At 50.1% G+C, this 16,559-nt stretch overlaps 1 protein-coding gene and 1 long non-coding RNA gene across 9 annotated transcripts in view; one reads left to right on the top strand and one right to left on the bottom strand.

Annotated features, from left to right (window-relative positions):
- Positions 1-218: 218 nt before the first annotated feature.
- Positions 219-9,003, bottom strand: LOC142012891 (uncharacterized). Its single transcript, XR_012645496.1, has 4 exons — positions 8,923-9,003; positions 2,731-2,865; positions 1,709-1,804; positions 219-434 (listed from the first exon to the last, which is right to left on the bottom strand). It is a non-coding gene; the product is annotated as an uncharacterized LOC142012891 (long non-coding RNA).
- The window catches only part of ADGRL3 (adhesion G protein-coupled receptor L3), a 738,987-nt gene continuing 730,170 nt past the window's right edge, over positions 7,743-16,559 (top strand). For 7 of the 8 annotated variants that reach the window (XM_074993922.1, XM_074993917.1, XM_074993919.1 and 4 more), the window contains exon 1: positions 7,743-8,057. The gene's annotated coding sequence lies outside the window, so the exon portion shown is untranslated. Of the gene's footprint in view, positions 8,058-8,763; positions 8,876-16,559 lie in introns of those variants that run through there. The other variant, XM_074993915.1, reaches the window with a different exon arrangement.

Genomic DNA, 16,559 nt, shown 5'->3' with positions numbered 1-16,559 from the left:
AACAGTGAGGCAATCAGAGGTCTCAGAACCAGGAGCTCTGACGGCTCCACGGGAAGGGAGCAATTACTTGACAAGGAAATAATTGAGTTTAAAAAATAAATATATCTGGAAAACTCTTCCACTTATAATCATGTATTTTTGGGAAGCCAAATGGGCAGGCTTAAAACTCAATGGTCTTTTAATTCTTATTTATTCTTTCCCCTCTCTCAATACAAACATTCATAGGACCTTTTGAACCATTAGCCTGGATACTTTTCATTATCTTGGCAGTGTCATATTAGCGGGTGGTCTCCTTTAATATTGCAGAGTTTCCACTTGCATAAAACTGTGCTATCAGGATAGATCTTTTATAACTCTTAAAATCTAGTTTTGCTTCTGTCCTGCAATCTCTCTCATTCCTTGGCTCCCATGCTTCAGTGTTCCTCTGGCAGGGCCTGGAATATAAACACAAACAGTATTACCAAGAAAGCAAAGCATTGCCTTTTCTTTCTTATGTGTTCCCTCCTCTTTCCTGCACACTAACAATCACTTGAGGACCCTGAGCTATCAAAGCAGTCCAACTGCAGTGAGCCCTAAATACAGCAAAACATCTGCACTCAGGATAATACATAAGCTTACGCTTAAAGTTAAGCATATGCATAAGTGCTTCTCTGAATCAGAGACCAAGTTAGGCAGCAGGATGTAACCTATTGTCCCATAAAAATATTGGGAATACAAGGACTGTGCAGAAGTGTCTGATGCCTGGGATATAATTTTATATAGTTTGTTGTTATAGTTATACAGTTATATATATTGTTATATAGTTGTTATGTTCATTGCACACACAAGGAAAGGTTAGATAAAAATATAAAATGCTCTTGCTGGAAGGTTGCACTCTAACATGACTTAATGTCTTAGGATTCAGAGCATGAACCAGTAAACAGGTTGCTCCCTATAACACAGCTCACCACCCCTTTCTCTAAACTGCCCATGGACAGACTCCTGTAGCTCTCATGCTTCCCCACCAAGTCCTCTACCCTGCAAGCAGGACCAGGAAACCCCCCTTTTAAAGCAATAGTTTGCAACCCTAATGCAGTCATCACTGCAGCACATTCATACATCAACAGGCCGAGCAGGTGCTACTTACCTAAAATTCTGATGTGGGTCTCTAGAGGGAAGTCGGCTGACTAAGGGAGGTTTGCTCTGCAGCTGGTGGACTCACTGGGGATCTCAGCTGAGGAAAGATGGCCCAGGGTAGCCCTGGGTGCTTTGGAGAATCCAGTTCACTACGTTTTAAAAAGATCCCAAAGCACTTGCCTCCTCCCAGAGTGAAAAGTTTGCCTTTCATATTGTTTTTTGCCTTTTTCTACAGAAAAACCTTTCAATTTTCCATCATTCACACAAAACAAACAAAAACCCCTCCAGAAAAATATTAATAATTTCAGCAAGCACTTTCCAGCCCAGAGGCTTTTTGGACGCATCTCCAATACAACCAAGTATAAAATAACAATAACTATTTCTTACAGTTGCATAGTTATAATCACTAGCAGGGCAGGGGGTGCAGTCTCCAACCTTACAAGCTGGAGAGGAGACAGTTGTGGGTTTGTCATTCTCCCAAGTTGTTGTGGGGGTGGGGCAGGAATAGCAGAATGAGGAACAGAGAGCAGCGGAGGCTTCTTTGTAGGGAGGTGTTCAACAGACAACCTCCTGAACCAGGTACTCATCTCACCTGTACTGGCAGTGTGCTGTTGTAGCTGCTTTCACTCCTGCAAGGCCCGCCAGGGGAGCTCCCTCAAGGCAGATGTTGGAGGAGACAGAAGGCAGACTATAGGGATGGGGTGGGGTGGAAGAAGGACATAGATTGGAGGATGAGGAGAAATAGAGAAGGGGGAAAGGCTGGGAAATAGGGTTAGGCAGTGATTGTCAGGGAGGTAGGTGGGCACTGAGGGAGAAGTTAGAGGCCAGTTTGGAAGCTGCTGAGAAGCCTGGGTGATGGTTCCAAGAGATAAGGTAGAGGTAGGTAACTCCAGCAAAGAAGGGCATTGAGTGCGTAGCTGTGGGAAGGCAGCCAAGGCAAGGAATCAGGACAAAGATGCAATAGAAAGAGACAGAAAGCTGGGAGTGTTACTGGGGTTTTGTGTATCCAACTCTAGCTGTATGGAAGTGAGTTACGCAGGGAGTTAGCAGAAAGTGCATCATTTACGGGCGTACAAAGCTATGCTATATTATTTATGAATTTGTCACATCTGCAAAGTTACTGTTGTTGCATACTGCAAACAGCTCCTGGGTTACAAAGCTTGTAAAACCCTGTGAGCAGCAGGAATGGTTTCACGACAGCTTATTGCTGAGTGTCCTGACGCCATCCCACATCTTTACAGCTTTGCTGACCCCCAAAGTTCAAGCCCAGAGGTCAGACCCCCAAGGTCACAAGACTGGCCCCTCAGGCAGGAGGTTTGTTTAAAAAGCCCAAATCAGTCTGCTGTGCTTTTGGGTCTGACTTGGCTTTTGAACTGTCCCTGTCCACCCCACCATGTTTGTGCAGGTGTGTCAGTGGTCCCTGGACATGCATGGAGCGGTGCTGGCCCCCACTACTGGCTGTTTGATGGTCTGGAATTCCCAGTGCCTCCCCCAGCATCTCATTAGTTATGTCTCCCTCCCTTCCCTACATCCATCCACCCCACAGCCCTGCTGCCCAACCCCCGCTCAGTGCTGCCACTGTGTCTGTACTACCCTCCACCCCTCCAGCAGTACCTTCAGATGTTCCATGCTCTCCTCTCCCTACCCAGTTCTGCTGCTCCAGGAACATAAGAATGGTCACTCTGGGTCGGAACAAAGGTCCTTCTAGCCCAACGTCTTGTCTTCTGACAGTGACCAATGCCAGGTGCTCTAGAAGGAGTGAACCAAATCATCATGTGATGCCTCCCTTGTCCTCTAATGCCAGCTTCTGGAAGTCAGAGGTCTAGGGACACGCAGAGTATGGAGTTGCATCCCTACCCATCCTGGCTAATAGTCATTGATGGCCCTATCTTCCAAGAATGCATTTAATGCTTTTGCAAACCCCATTGTAGTTTTGATCTTCATAACATCCCCTGGCAGCAAGATCCACTGATTGTGTGGGGTGTGAAGACATACTTCCTTCTGCTTGCTTATTAATTTCATTGAGTTACCACTCGTTTGTTGCAAGAGGGAGTAAACAGCACTTCCTTCCTTCCTTCCTTCCTGTGCACCATGCCTGATTGTATCGATCTCTATCTCGGCCAGTTCTTTTCCAAGTGGAAAAGACTTAAGTCCTGTTGTACTCTTTCCTCGCATAGGAGCTGTTCCATACCCCAAATCCTTCTTGTTGCCCTTCTCTATATAGGATGAATCTGCCAGTTTGGCCAGGAAAGTTCCTCTCTGTTCTGCTTGTCCCAACTCGATCCATTGGCCAGAGCACACAGAACATCTGTCCACTTTTATCAAGAAGTAAAGCAGAGACGGACATGAAGGTGGGGGCTAGCGGCACAGCCTGCCCCATGCCGACGGGAAGGCAGGGCTTGGCTGGAGGCAGACAGGGCTCTGGTGAGCAGCGTCTGCTGTGTGTGGGGGAAAGCAAAGCCTCTGGCAAACAGCTATGATCCACTTGGGCTAACCTTGGAGAGATCTCGCTTTCCCTTTGGGGAACATGGTCCCTCTCCTACCTGTAATGTATCTTGATTGAGGTGGGATGACCAGAACTACCAAGATGGACAAGCTGTGGATGTATATAGTGACATTATGGTGCTTTCTGTCTTGTTTGCTATCCCTTTCCTCACGGTTTGTAACCTTCAGTTAGCTTTTCTGATTGCTGCTGCATTATTGAGCAGGTGTTGTCAGAGAACTCTGGAGAATGACTCCAAGGTCTCCTTCCTGAGTGGTAACAAGACCCATCAATTCTGGTTGTGTTGCTGGGGTTATGCTCCCTGATACGCATCACTGGGAATTGATCAACGTTGAATTTCACCTGCCATTTTGTTGCCCAGTCAGCCAGGTGTGTGTGATCCTTTGGAAGCTGTTCACTGTAAGTACTTTTGCACGGGGAGGTGAGGGGAATTGAGAACTGACTGACTCACTGCATGTGTTGCTGAGCTCTCTCTGCTTCTTCTCCCACTTTCCCCTCAGGAGCCAGGGTTTTTTGAGTTGGGAGAACTTTGTCTGACATCTGCAGCAGTCCTGATTGGCTGCTTTTCCTTTAGGAGGTGGGGCAGTGTGGAAGGCAGCCAATTAGAGTGGAGTTTGCTCTTGAGCCTGGCTGAACATCTCACTAGGGCTACGTCTACACGTGCACCCAACTTCGAAATAGCTTATTTCGATGTTGTGACATCAAAATAGGCTATTTCGATGAATAACGTCTACACGTCCTCCAGGGCTGGCAACGTCGATGTTCAACTTCGACGTTGCTCAGCCCAACATCGAAATAGGCACAGCGAGGGAACGTCTACACGCCAAAGTAGCACACATCGAAATAAGGGAGCCAGGCACAGCTGCAGACAGGGTCACGGGGCGGACTCAACAGCAAGTCGCTCCCTTAAAGGGCCCCTCCCAGACACACTTTCATTAAACAGTGCAAGATACACAGAGCCAACAACTAGTTGCAGACCCTCTATATGCAGCACGGACCCCCAGCTGCAGCAGCAGCAGCCAGAAGCCCTGGGCTAAGGGCTGCTGCCCACGGTGACCACAGAGCCCCGCAAGGGCTGGAGAGAGAGTATCTCTCAACCCCCCAGCTGATGGCCGCCATGGAGGACCCCGCTATTTCGATGTTGCGGGACGCGGATCGTCTACACGTCCCTACTTCGATGTTGAACGTCGAAGTAGGGCGCTATTCCCATCCCCTCATGGGGTTAGCGACTTCGACGTCTCGCCGCCTAACGTCGATTTCAACTTCGAAATAGCGCCCAACACGTGTAGACGTGACGGGTGCTATTTCGAAGTTACTGCCGCTACTTCGAAGTAGCGTGCACGTGTAGACGCAGCTTAGGTGGGAAGGTCTCAGACTGGCTCCCACAGGGTTAGGAGTAATCAGCCTCCTATGAGAGGAGCTGGAAGGATGGGCAGGGAAGTCCCCAGAGAGAGTGGGGAGGGGAACATGAAGGTGGAGGTGTCCCAGAGGAGCGGAGGTGGAGGTGAATTAGAAGCTGGACAGTTGAACGAAGAGAGGAGAGGAGAGGCCAGTGGCCCTCCAGGCAAGGCCCTGGAAGAGGAGCAAGGAGGACCAGGGGTTTTGGACCCCAGAGACAGGCAGGCGGGGTAAGAGAAGGGGATGGGAAGGGTGAGGGGCAGATGGGAAGTGGGCCTGAGGGAAGCTGGGGGCGTGGAGGTGCTGTTCTAGAGCAGGGACCAAGGGAGGAAGAGTGGGAACCAGCTGCTCCTGGAAGGGGAGAGCACTGTGTTATTGTGTGGGGAGGGCATGAGGGCGCTGTGCTATTGTGTGTGTGGGGAGCCCATGGGGGTGCTGTGCTATCATGGGGGGGACCATAGTGGCGCTGTGCTATTGTGTGTGTGGGGGGGATGGGGGTACTGTGCTGTCATGGGGGGGCCATGGGGGCGCTGTGCTATTGTGTGTGTGCGGCCATGATGGCACTGTGCTATTGTGGTGGGGACCCATGGGGGTGCTATGCTATTGTGTGTGGGGGAGCCATGAGGGCACTGTGCTGTCATGTGTGGAGGCCAACGGGGACACTGTGCTGTCATGTGGGGGGGAATGGGGGGCTGTGCTATTGTGTGGGGGGAGCCCATGGGGGTGCTGTGCTATCATGGGAGAGCCAATGGGGGCATTGTGCCATGGTGTGGGGGGGCATGGGGGCTGTGCTATCGTGTAGGGGGGAGCCCATGGGGGCACTGTGCTATCACGTGGGGGGGAGCCCATGGGCGGCTGTGCTATCGTGTGTGGGGGCCCATGGGGGTGCTGTGCTATCGTGTGAGGGGAGCCCATGGGGGTGCTGTGCTATTGTGGGTGGCCAATGGGGACGCCGTGCTATCCTGGAGAAGCCCATTGGGGTGCTGTGCTATCATGTGGGGGGGAGCTCATGGCGGCGCTGTGCTATCGTGGGGGATCCAATGGGGGCGCTGTGCTATGGTGTGGGGGGGTATGGGGGGCTGTGCTATCTTGTGGAGGGGCAGAGGGCCACTGTGCTATCATGTGCAGGGGAGCCCATGGGGGCACTGTGCTATCATGTGGTGGGGCCCTATGGGGCTGCTGTGCTATAGTGTGTGGGGGAGCCCATGGGGGCGCTGTGCTATCGTGGGTGTGTGGGGCCATGGGCGTGCTGTATGTGGGGGCCATGGAGGTGCTGCACTATGGTGTGGGGGAGTCCTTGGCGGCGCTGTGGTATCGTGTGTGGGGGCACATGGGGCGCTGTGCTATCCTGTGGGGGGGGCCGCGTGGGGGGGAGCCCATAGGTGGCGCTGTGCTGTGTGTGGGGGGCGATGTGCTGTGTACGCGCGGGGAGCCCATAAGGGGCACTGTGCTGTGTGGGGGGCACTGTGATATCGTGTGGGGGGAGCCCATAGGGGGCGCTGTGCCATGTGCGCGGGGGGAGCCCATGGGGGGGCGCTGTGCTGTGCGCGCAGGGAGCCCATAGAGGGCACCGTGCTGTGTGGGGCTCGAGGAGCCCATGAGGGCACTGTGCTGTGTGGGGCGCGGGGAGCCCCTAGGGGGCGCTGTGCTATGTGCGCGCGGGGAGGCCATAGGGGGCGCTGTGCTGTGTGTGGGGGGCGCTGTGTTGTGTACGCGAGGGGAGCCCATAGGGGGCGCTGTGCTGTGTGCGGGGGGCGCTGTGTTGTGTACGCGAGGGGAGCCCATAGGGGGCGCTGTGCTGTGTGCGGGGGGCGCTGTGATATCGTGTGGGGGGGGGGCCCATGGGTGGGCGATGTGCTGTGTACGCGCGGGGAGCCCATAAGGGGCACTGTGCTGTGTGGGGGGCACTGTGATATCGTGTGGGGGGAGCCCATAGGGGGCGCTGTGCCATGTGCGCGGGGGGAGCCCATGGGGGGGCGCTGTGCTGTGCGCGCAGGGAGCCCATAGAGGGCACCGTGCTGTGTGGGGCTCGAGGAGCCCATGAGGGCACTGTGCTGTGTGGGGCGCGGGGAGCCCCTAGGGGGCGCTGTGCTGTGTGCGCGCGGGGAGCCCATAGGGGGCGCTGTGCTGTGTGTGGGGGGCGCTGTGTTGTGTACGCGAGGGGAGCCCATAGGGGGCGCTGTGCTGTGTGTGGGGGGCGCTGTGTTGTGTACGCGAGGGGAGCCCATAGGGGGCGCTGTGCTGTGTGTGGGAGGCGCTGTGATATCGTGTGGGGGGGGGGGGCATGGGTGGGCGCTGTGCTGTGTGCGCGCGGGGAGCCCATAGGGGGCGCTGTGCTGTGTGCGCGCGGGGCCCCTTCCCCTGGCTGAAGGAGCGAGCACCAGTACCGCGCGAGCTGCCTGAGCGCAATGCCTCCCCCCCGGCGGTGCACGGCGCTGCAGGGACGCCCGCAGCGCCGGCTTGCAGAGGCCTGACAAACTCATCTGCTGGCGGCCCGAGGCCAGGGCCCCCGGCGAGCGGAGCGGGGCAGGACAGGGGGCTCGGCCCCGCGCCTCCCCCCGCCCGCCGCCTCCTCCCGCTCAGTGCGCGAGCCGCGCGGTAGGTGGAGCCCGAGCCCGCGTCCGCGCAGCCCGCAGCAGCAGCAGCAGCGGCACCGGCACCGGCAGCGGCGCGGGCTGGAAGCAGCGGCCGCGGCCATGGCCAGGGGGAGGCTGCCGCCCGCCGGCCGCCGCTGCCCGCCTCGCTAAGCCGCGCCCGGGCGCAGCGCAGCGGAGCTGAGCGGGGGCGCCGGGAGCCGCTCCGCCTGCAGCAGCAGCAGCAGCAGCAGCGTCGGCCGGGGCATGGCTGTGCCGCAGCTGGGCGGCCGCCGGCCCGCGCCCTGAGCCGGGAGCGCAGCGAGCCCGCGCCCAGCCGAGCCCGCCGCGCAGCAGCGACTGGCGCCTCTCCCCCCGCGGCGGGGCTGCGCCGTGCAGTGCCGGCCCGCCCGCTCCCATGGCTGCCTGGCTGCAGGGCGCGGAGCCCGGCGCGGCGGGGACGGAAGGTAAGAGCTGCTCCGCGCCCGCCCGCCGCCGGGGACCGGGACCGGGACCGGGCGCTGCGGGGCCCCGCCGCCGCCGCCGCCTCCTCCTTGTCCTCCTCCCGGCCGCGCCGCCCTGTGCCTGCCGCGGGAGCCGGGTGCGCCCCTTCCCTTCCCGGCCCGGCCCTGCCCCCGCTCGGCCCGGCCCGGCGCCCCGGGATTGCGGCTCGGCGCTCCGGAGCTCGGCCGCCAGCTTCACGTCGCCACTGGCAACGCTGGAGCCGGGCGCAGGGTCCGGTCCCCGCCGGGGCTGCTCGCCGGGGGGCTCGCTGTGATCGGCCCCGCCGCCCGGCAAGCAGGGACGGAGGGAGGGTCGCCGCCGCCGCCCGGGCCAGGCAGGTCGGTCGCGTTCACTGCCCGGGGCTCCTTGGGAAGTAGGAGGGACCCCGGCCGGCCGGGGCTGCCGGGGCGGCGTGGCGCGGCGCTGGCTGGAGGCGGCCGGGGGAGATGCCTCCTGCGGCTCGCTCGGAGCCCGCTGCCTGCCTTCTTGCAGGGCATTGGCGCCAGGGCTGCAGAGCCCCGCCGCGGGGAGGAGGAGCAGGAGGACAGGCTTGGGAAGGGTACCGGGCTGCCTGGCCCGAGCGCCGAGCGGGCGTGTGGTGCCGGCGCAGCATCCGTGCGGGCTGCGCAGATGCTTCTGCCGCCTGTTCCTTGTGGGAAAATTCTCCTCCCGAGTTTTCTGGGCTGCGGAAGGTGCCCAGGTTAGAGGGCTAGAAAAGCAATTTGTCCTCCTCTGAGAGCGAGAGGAGACGCATCCCGCCGGCGGTGCTTACAAACTTAAGGTTAGTGCTGTCTTATGGCTTGTTCTTCCGAAGGCAGGGAAACTAACCTCAGCTTTCAGGAGTCATCCTGTGACCAGTGTTGATCCCGTCCCTTTGTTGTGATCAAACTGCTGCTGTTTTGGTGTTTGCTACCAGCCTTCTTTCCTTATTCAGCCGAGAGCACAAACCGTAAGGGCACTGCCTCCTCTTACTGCACCACACCTAAACAGCAACAAAATGAATACCCATGTACACCCATTTCCGCTGTTCTGAGGTTCTTAGGCAGACTCGTGCCTCCTTCGGATTGCGGAATAGGTAGCTTATCTTTTGGGATGTATGGTAGAGAGGAAACATGTAAGTGTCTTTAATTGCAGTGCAGGTTATCCAGAGAACAAATAGGGAAATATAAGCGATTTAATACTGTTTTGTAAGCGTAAGGTTGCAAAGTCTGGGTTCATCTCTTTTGCTCCACAAGGCAGGACTTGGTTGTTGAGGGAACATGGAACGATTTGTTCCTCAATCTAGAAAATTCATCCCCTGTGTCTCCAGGGCTGTAGGTTGGAAGATTTGGTCTGATTGGTGTGTCCTTTGTTTCCTGGCAGCATGTGTTTACTAGTATTCATACATTCCACAGGTTGTGATGTCATCAGCGTTGTGTCCATCTCTGTTCTAGAGCTTAGCCAAAGGTGATGTTGAAGGAAGTGTTGGAGCTTTATTTCCCAGCTGCTCTTGTTAATTAAGTTATACCACACACATCATCTTGCTTCCCTGAGATACAGTGGGTTGTGTTGTCTGCAGATGACAACAGAAGTGATTGCTTCATTAGGGGCATGTAAAATGAGAGTAGGTTTTTTGTGAAGAGGTAAGACCACCCATTAAATCTACTCTTTGGACAATGGTACATTTTGCATGTGTTACATCATAGTAAATTATGAAGCTCTGTTCCTCAAGAGGTTCCAAAGCCTTGTGAGAGAAAACAAACTATTCTTCACATGGAACTTCAGCTGAAAGATCTTTAAAAATACTTGTACTTGTTCAAGCCTGTTACTTCAACAACAGCAACAACAACAACACATTACATGTGTGTGTGCTTTCGTTGCATCTCCTTTTTGTGAATTTGTTAATAAAAGCATGGCGTGGACCTCCTTAGCTAGCACTGCTGCTTTATTACATGTAATTTCTGGTGATCTGAGAAGGCTGAAGAGCATCGAGATAGACATGTTCCCATTATTTTCTAATTCTTTTAGGATTTATGGGAGTGGCCCACCTACAAAACAAGAGACAAGAATTAAGGCTGGACAAATTAGATTAGTATCTGATGATTCTGTAGCACTGAAAGCATGCCTGAGCTATGTGCTTGGTCACTGTGTCCAACCGAGGGTATTTTTGAAGCCTTAAGTATTTTTCCTGTTGGAAGCATGAACAGTACCAATAGAACCAAGTGTGAGATGTAGAACATTGTGTTCATTGGAATGGGAATGCTCTCTAGGATTGGAGCCTTGTATGTAACCTACCACAGCTTCTTGCCTGAAAATGTTACCTGGCCTGCAACCTGTTCACGTAAGCTTTCCATGAGTGTTGGCTCTGTATCTCTCTTGAAAATGAAGCTGCACAGTAGATGTGAGAGTGTCTCCGCTAGGATCTAGGGTGATTTGTGGCTAGAAAACTCATTCCCTTGGTATGCCCCGATCTGTGGAAATAATGCCTAACAAGTTAATCTCAGACATGCCTAGGTCATGCTGGGTGCTGGGCTTCATAATCTTAGTGGATTATTGGGGGAGTTCAGAGGCGGTTGGATGGCCCAGAGCTGCACAGAGGCTCTTGTGCTGTTGTCATCAGTTGCACTGCTTTGTTGTAGTGGGATTAAGAGACACTTGCTTCATTTGTAGGAATGCAAATGACCTCACTCCAATTCCCTGAATTTCTTGCTGGTCTCTACTGATGTCCTTTGTGTCCTACAGCTGCCCAGTTGTGATAGCAAGCATAATGCAAAGGCCTGTACTCGTTCCAAGGTACCAAAAGTGAAGTATTTATAATGTGAACAACCACATTACAGTGCCGTTTGCAGCCATTTACCTCATATGGGGTATTTATAGGACACTGGAACGGAGAATGGGTCATTCTTAAGTATGCCCGTGCCAGCCTCTAATGGAAAGTTTTCACAACAGTTTTTGGACAAGATTTTCAGGCTGTAGCATCTCCAACCTCCTTACATAGACACCTATGCAAGTTTTCTAATTTTCGCAAGGGCTGACCAAAGTACAGTAATGGCTGATTTCTGAAGACTCTCAGTGCTTCTGCATGTTGAGCGCTTCAGAAAATCAAGCCACCTGCTGTAGGAGCCTGACCTTAGGTGCCCACCTTTGAAGTCTTGGCTAGCTAGCTATCTGTAGAGAAACTGATTCTTGCTCAAACCTTTGGGGTGATTTTTCACATCCTAAAACTATGCCATTGCCTTACTGTAGCCCTGAGTTAGGTGGAGTTGGAGTAATGCACAAGATAGCCATCTGAAAACACTTGTCCTTTGTCAGATTCCTGTATGCCAGCCACAGTGCTTTCATGCTGGTTTGTGTGGGGACAACCTTGGTTTTCAGTGTGGTTGTCCACAGTGAATACTGGTTTCTCGCTACATTCCTTATAAATGTCACCAAGAAACAATTTCATTCTAGCCTATACTTGAGTGTGTAGATGTGCGTTTGCTTCCCTACGGTCACCCGTGGCAAAAATTTCCTTTGAAGAAGGTTAGAGTATGTAATTAAGAACTTCTGGCAGTATGGAGCCAATGGTGATGTGAGGCCAAAAAGATATTTGATAAATGGGTGGCTGTTCTAGGCCAGTTGTGAGTTCCTTTGTTCAGTGATGTATGAGGAACTTGAAGCATGATGCCAGCTTCCAGTTTCAATGGCAGGACAGATGTGTTGGCTAATCAGTGCACCACAGGCTTGTTTAGGGTAGGTAATGCCGGGCAATCAATAAGGAGTACACTTTTTTTTTCGGAGTGCTTTTTTGATTGTACAACAGCACCGTTCAATGGGATTTATCCTAACTGATCAAAACCTCTGTTCATTTCCTCTAGCAGAGACTGGGATGAGTTGGTGTATATAGACTGAAACAAAACATATTTGTAAACGTCTTTGTTGTGGATCATGGTATGGTATAAATGAATACAGTACAATATTGCAGTTCTGCCACCAGTTAATCACAATTTCATTGCCATGTTTTTTCATTTATACGTCAAACAATTTGCATACCTTTCTCAGGGAATATTATTGACTTCAGCAACAGTTGGGTTGGACCTTAAAGAGGTCAGAAGGTGGGAGCATGTGTAATAGATATTAAATGTGCGTGAATATATATTTGAACATATAAGCCAACAGTTCATTTTGTTGAAAACTTGAGCTGTTGGAAAATATTTTGACTTCGACCACATCATCTGCAGTCCAGCACTTCAATAGAGAAGTGCCGGATATCTGACAGGGTAGTCTGTAGAATATATTGCATGGAATGGAAACACATTCAGCTAGGAAATCTGAGACAGATCAGGTCTTCAATTTCTGGTTTTTTGGAACCAAATAGAATGAACAGTCAAGGTGGAGAAAGGAATAGCTATTGATCAAAACTGAAATGGCACTCAAAAGAGACTTAGCTTGAGTACTGTATCAGGTGTACTCCTATACATTTTCAACATCACTGCCCTAGGAGTTGGGATGTAATATCTTTGTAAGAAACAGTATTTTAGTCTTAATGAACCAGTGTAAATAACTGAGAATTTGTAATCTGCTCTGTGTATTTTAAAACTACAGTTTATTTTTAGACTAGTGTGAACATGGGAATGAAAATCACGATAGCTTGTGTTTCATGGGTCATGAGAGGAATCTTGCTTGGAGGAGAATAAAGCAGTATTTAGAAGCTGTCACATTCTGATAATATTAAATTATGCGTATAATTTAAATGCCTACTTGTCATTAAGTTTACATAGCATCTGGTAAGCTATAGCATAACATCATCAATTTATGAAATTATACCTTTTATTTGGTAAATACTGCCATCGACATTTCAGTGATTAAGCAGCAGGAATTCTAGTAATTATAAACTGAATACTTCAAAACTAATTCCAGAAAAACTTTGCCGTCAGTGGATGTAAGATTGGGGCCTTGGTTTAATTTCTCACACTCTATTTGCTTTGAGCAGATTAAACCAGATCCTCAACTGTATAAATTGACATATACTGATTACACCAGCTGACCCATTATGTCTGAACAGAATATTTCTGAAACATAAGTCAAGCATCAAGACCAAAGAGCCTGATTCTACAGAAGATTCTCCATGGCTGTGATTTGTACGACCATGTGGATTCATGCTGAATTCACTGGGATGAGCATAAAGATTTTGGGAGGATTACTGTCTTAAAGCATCAAAACAAAAAGCAGGCAAGTAGCACTTTAAAGACTAGCAAAACAGTTTATTAGGTGAGCTTTCGTGGGACAGACCCACTTCTTCAGACCATAGCCAGACCAGAACAGACTCAATATTTAAGGCACAGAGAACCAAAAACAGTAAGCAAGGAGCACAAATCAGAAAAAGATAATCAAGGTGAGCAAATCAGAGAGTGGAGAGGTGGGGGGGAAGGTCAAGAATTAGATTGAGCCAAGTATGCAGATGAGCCCATATAGCGATGTCTTAAAGCATGTGCATATAAGTGGCTCTCTTATAACTTAACTAGGTCCCTCAGAAGGAGTTGAAGTGTTTGAATCTAGTGACCCACTTCTGTTCTGAAGACTGACCTAAAGGAGATGAATCTCAGAGCAATTTGTCAATCTCCTTATGTTCTAATAATAGATGCATAACTGCATTGTATACAGTAAACTTTCATATCTGACATTTTGTCATCTGGAATTCTCAAATAACCGGCATTTTAACCATAAGTAAATTTTAGTTGTGTTTTCATAAATACAGTGTGGTGAAAGTAAATACAAATAAATACAGTATACATTTACAGTGTACAATACTACTGTTGGTAAATAAAGCACTCTACATACATTTTTGTTTTTCTTAATATCTAATCTTGTTTTTCTTTAGTGTTATGCATTGCTAGAGATACCACTCTATTATTCAGAATATTTGAATATCAAGCAGCCTCTCGGTCCCAGGGCTGCCGGATATGGAAGAGTTTACTGTGGTAAATAGCAAGAAGCCTGTGGCTCCTTATAGATTAACAGATACTGGAGTAAGTTTTTAAAATGGTGCCAGCCTTCTCCCTAATGAACCTTTCACCCGTCATCTCCCCCCACTCACCACATTTAAAGGACAAGCAGCTGGTTACAGACCTAAATCTACTATTTGAACTTTTGAAGGGGATCGTCTGTGCAACACGGGAGGGATAGGGATGTTGGGCTAACCCAGTGATTTCTCTTAGACACAAGATAACATTATTTTTCATTCTAGTTATTGAAAGGGACAACATAGGCTGTTAATTGAGAAGCTGTCATCATGTGCAGTCTTGCTGTGTGTTTTAACATGCTTCTAATACTTCGTGGGCATTTTTGGAATTCGGCAGAGAGAAAATGTTTGACTGTTTTTTCATTCAGTCCTTCTCTTATGTGCTAAAAATGTAGGTATGATGTAAAGAAAATCTTTGGTCAAAAGGCTCAGACATGGCTGCCTGAAGTTAAGCACTAAAAACAACTAAATTTAGGTGCCTAAATAAAAGTGGTCTGATTTTTCTGAAGAATCAGTAAGCCTCTGATTTAGATGAAGTCTGTATTGGCCCCTTGCTTACATACCTGGCAAGCCTGGTTCCACTCTGAAGTGATTGGACCCAAGCTGTCTTCCATTGTTGTCAGTGGGGGGGGGGGTTCAGTTGGTGTTGGTTGGAGGGGGTTTGAACTGTACTCTCACTGTGAATGTAAATTTCACAATTGACTTTGATTGAGGGATACGTTGCAATGAGCCATTAATCTTACGGAAAAAGTTTGGAAAAAGACCATTAAAATGGATATTAATGCATCAGTTTGCCAGTACCAGGATGTTTTGTGTATCCACCATGTTTCGTTTTCAAGCTTGGCTCCAGCTTTTTAAACTTGGTACTACGAGAGTTAACCAGAAATGGACAAAACCCCAAACCCAATGATTTAAGGAATTCCTTCAGTGGATGTCACTCCTGCCCCCAAAAGTTTGCTTCTGGTGTTTTAGAATAAGCTGGGACCTTGAAGCTCAGATTCCCAAGATGATTTCAATCAGAATGGTGCTAGAGGAGTACAGATTTAAGCTTATACAACCCTAGAAATAAGCGAATGGCTCCTTTTGTGCAGAAGTGACTATAACCTATTTCTAAAAGCTGGAGGTAAAATATTTCTGTCCACGTAGGCGTGGGTTCCTATTCCCTTTGGAAGGCGGAGAAGGCTGTAGTGTACACTGAAGGACACAGCACATGGAGCCTGGGAGCAGTTGACCTTTTTTAATGTACCAGATTTGTTGTGTTAGGGTGCGCCACAAGAAAAGGGAAACATTAAGCAGAAACGACACCCCCGGTCTGTTTGATCTGCTTGTGTTGCTGTTTACAAGTCCTGCAGAGGCAGTGTGCGTTGGTATTCAGTCCAGCTTCAGAAACTGAGCATTAGCCTAAGCCTGTGAGAATAGAGTAGGGAGCCGAGCCCAGTTTTTGATGTTCTGCATGGGTGGGTATCCTGAATACTAAAATGCATTCCATTGACAGCTGACCCCGTAAGGAGATTTTTCAATGGCTCCTTTTTTTTTTTTTTTTCCCCCACCTTTCTTTCCTCAAAGCTATTCTAAAAGGTGGGGTTGGGGGGGAGTGGGGGTTGGGAGGAAAGGCCTCATAACCATCTTTGTGAATAGATTTCACTGCTGGGAAGAACTGAAGAGGGTTTCAAGGCTTGTGTTGAACTCCTTTGCTTTTGCAGCATTTTCACCAGCGTTTGTGACGTAGGCTGACACTTGGTCATTTCAAAATGATGCAAATTCCTGTCAATTAGTTCAGGGAGGATGGCTGCCCCCCCCCCCTTTTTTAATGAGACTTAAATCTAACACTAGTTGTACAAAAAATGTCTGCCATATAATTTCACCCCTTGCCATTGGCTACATTTATTCAGTTAGCTGCCTCTGTATTTTCCCATTATGATAGAGTACTGGGAACTATGCCAATAGTGAAGTCTGGAGAGGCCCAGGACAGCTTCAGCTTTCAAGGCTCCTGGACATAATAAAAATAAAAAATAAAGCAGCATTAACGAGTGATACATAATTTGAATGTTTTTTATTTTAACAAATGCTGTTCCAGCCTTTGTGTGTAAAAATGGACCAGTTATTGAGGGATGCACATTAAAAGAAGTTGTGAAACTTATCAAATGCCAAAAATGAACAAATATCTAAATTTGAGGTCCTCTTTGAGCTTGAGGCCAAGGTGCTCTCCTTGTCCCCCCTCTGATTGACAGAGCCAGTGGTTAGTTAGCTGTGTTGGGGCTGGCTTTGAAGTATTTACTCACCTTGGTTGGCTCTACACTTGCCCCCAGCTTCAAAGGGGGCACGGTAATCAGGGTGATGGGAGATTACTAATGAAGTGCTGCAGTGAATATGCAGCACTTCATTAGGCTAATTCTCCCTGCAGCAACTTCAAAGTGTCAAACTTCGAAGTGCTGGCAGGCATGTAACTGCGGGCACTTGGAAGTGCCTCACTCCTCCTGAGCAA

The sequence above is a fragment of the Carettochelys insculpta genome, chromosome 4 (genome assembly GCF_033958435.1).
Source record: "Carettochelys insculpta isolate YL-2023 chromosome 4, ASM3395843v1, whole genome shotgun sequence".
In the NCBI taxonomy this organism is placed as follows: domain Eukaryota; kingdom Metazoa; phylum Chordata; order Testudines; family Carettochelyidae; genus Carettochelys; species Carettochelys insculpta.
This window is presented reverse-complemented; position numbering and strand designations above follow the sequence as displayed.